This window comes from Mus caroli, chromosome 2 (genome assembly GCF_900094665.2).
Source record: "Mus caroli chromosome 2, CAROLI_EIJ_v1.1, whole genome shotgun sequence".
NCBI classification, from domain to species: domain Eukaryota; kingdom Metazoa; phylum Chordata; class Mammalia; order Rodentia; family Muridae; genus Mus; species Mus caroli.
The window spans coordinates 22,406,062-22,408,992 of NC_034571.1; positions in this window are offsets into that span (position 1 = coordinate 22,406,062).

Sequence of the window (2,931 nt, forward strand, 5' to 3'; positions counted from 1 at the left end):
AGTACCTGGAGCACTAAGCCACAAAGGCTACACTCCCAAGCCTGAGCCCAAAAGCCTTGAATTTTGTTTTTACTTTGCTATACTTTTTTAATACTTCTTCAAAAGCACATTCCAGGACCCCTGCCTTGCAAGATGCCCTCTCAGTTCTGGGCTTTCTTCCCAAAAACTCTTGTCAGCTAAGCCTTGGTGATACCTTGTCTGCTTGGGTCTCTGTGGAAGGGCCTGGCCCTGCTGGGTCTCAGTACCAAATACCCAGAAAGGCTTGCTGATTGACACATAACTCAGGGAGGATGAAGGCAATATACCTGGGCCAGCAGGCAAGGTTCACGGGGGTATTGACTAGCCCTTCAGCAAGGGGCAGAATCTCCCTGAGCCATCTACAAGGTCAAGGGCCCTGTGTATGGCTGGGAGCTTGCCTAGGGCTTCCCAATGCCCAGGAAGCCTAAGAAGGAGCAAAACCTCCCAGAAGCAGGCCCTGCTGTTCTCCTACTGTGGGGAGGCCCAAGCGTGTGCTGCCTGGGCAAGTCCCCCAGACAGGCACCGAGCTCCCAAGCAGGTGAGCTGCCAAGGCCCACATGATGTGCACTTAGGTTGTAGGCCTGGCCTACTGGGCAGGTTTGTTATTGTCATCCCATAGATGGCCTTAGGCCCAATGACCTGTACCCTACCCTCTGATGGAGGCCATCTATTTGCCTGTCCCCAGGAGTCCCCAAACTGCTCAAAGAACAGACTGTGGGCTCTGGAAAGCTAGCAGGAGGCCCGGGAGGATGTTCTGAGCAGTGCCTTACTGAAGTTTATCCAGGCCCTAGGGTCCCCTCAACTGCTCACACAGCCTAGGGTGGGTCTCTTGAGGAGTCAGTCACTAGTCACTTCTGTTGCTTCCCAAGAGACCCAGGGAAAAAAGGAAGGAAGGCCATGAGTGCCTGACTGGGCATCTTGTGAACTAGCACACACTGAGAAGTTGAACAGCCCTGTTCAAATCAGGGGGGTTTAATAGAGGAGGAACCCCAGTAGAACTGTGAGGCTGAACCCAGAAACTGTACCTCCAGGCAGGGGTTGGACCCACAGGAAGTTGTCACTATGCTATCCTGCTTATCCTGTGTCAGGGTTGTGGAGCCTGGCCAGGGTCTGCCCACACACCCTCAGGGTCCCAGGATCCTGGAGCCCAAGGACCCCCACAGAGCTAGGAGGAGGGGAGCCTCCACCCTGCCTGGCCCCCTGCCTGCTCCAGCTCAGAACTTTCTCCAAAAAGAAAAGGCCTCAGGGGACGAAACTGTGAAGCTCCGCCCCTCCGGCTCAGTACCAGCTCAGCCTTCACCAGCCTGAAGGCTGAGTCACTGGAAAAGCCAACGCTCCCGCCTCATTCGCTCGCTCCCCTTTATTTCTTCCCTTTCTCTTCCTCTCCTTCCTTTCCTCTTCGTTCCTCTTTTCTTTTTTGATGATAAAAATAGCTAGGAAATAGCCTTTTAAAAAAAATTTAAAAAAAAAAGATTAAAAAAAAAAGTTCACTTTAGTTCTCCCGGGATTGGATGGGCTTCCCAGTCTGCCGAAATCTGTGAGGCCCTGCATCCTTTCTTTCTCCTGCCTTCTGCCCTGGCCACAGTCCTAGAGACCCTCCCACCCTTCCCACCCCGCCACAGGTTGGCTTCTCACTGGCCTGTGTTTCCTGGAATTTGCTGCAGACACATTTAGACATGTTTAGAGCTTCCGTCCTCTGGCTTACTTCCCCCACAGCCCCCTCTTTAAAAGAAAATGGACCTGGAAATCAGGGCTTGGGTTACAGGGAGAACCTGGAGTTCTGGTGGTAAAGCAACAAAAGCTTGAACAATAGCAGGTACCGCACATCTGTGAGCTATTTTTGGGTCTCTAGAGAGAAGGGAAAAAAAACCCCAACAATCCTTAAGTAATACCAGAATTCTATATTTTTGCCTTGACAGCTAAAGGAAAAAAATTGCCCAAACCAGAGACACTGCCGAGGGTTGGCGTGGGAATGTTAGTTTAGTCAGTCTTGCTCAGGGCCATTTAAATAAAAACAGGCACCTCTGTGGCAATGCCAGTCGAATGTGCAAGCATGCTTCATACTTCTGGGACAAGACCCAGGAAGGGGGTTCAAGATCTTAAGCTGCTTATCACAAGGAACATCTCACGGTGAACGTCTGTTGGAATACTGAAAATCAGAGACAGACCAGTCAGTCCTTCGTGTGGCCTCGAAGACGCTGTCTGAGCTAGACAGGGAGAATTCTCAGCCTTTCTTGGTGCTGAGCTCTGAGGCACTTGGCTGTCATAGGGATGCAGGGGGTAGAGCCAACAGACTGTAGTAGGACTCATCTTCCTAGTGACAGGCAAAGCAGAGCTTCTAAAACTAGCCAGGAAACATAAAAACCAGGTAACCAGGAAGCCAGGGCTATGCATATGGGACTAGGACTCGATCTGGTGAGCACGTGCCAGGTACCCGTTATACCAGGCTAGGTGCTGACAGCACTTCTGAGCTCCTTGTGGGAGGGCAGTTCTTATAATTTACTGGCTTTCCACTCTTCTGTCCTCAACAATGAAAAGACTGGGGCTTCCCATAAGCTGAGTGTGGGGGCAGGGGTAGGGTGAGAGCCCAGGACCTCTTTGGTGAAGGCCAGTGTGTGTGTGTGTGTGTGTGTGTGTGTGTGTGTGTGTGTGTGTGCTGGAGGAATTCTTTTTGTCATTCCTTGATGACATTGAGCTGGCTAGGAAGTCCTTCTGAGCTAGGGTGACACTTGGGGACAATGGGAAAGGTGGACTACTACAGAGAATCTGACCTGATCATATCCTCTTGTCCTCAGAGCCCACACTCCTGGGAGTACCTGATCTTTTTTCCCCAAAGCTGGGGGTCCTGAGTTCAATCAGGACAACGTCTGCTGAAAACTTAGAACAGCAAGTCAGAGAGCCCTTTCAGAGAAC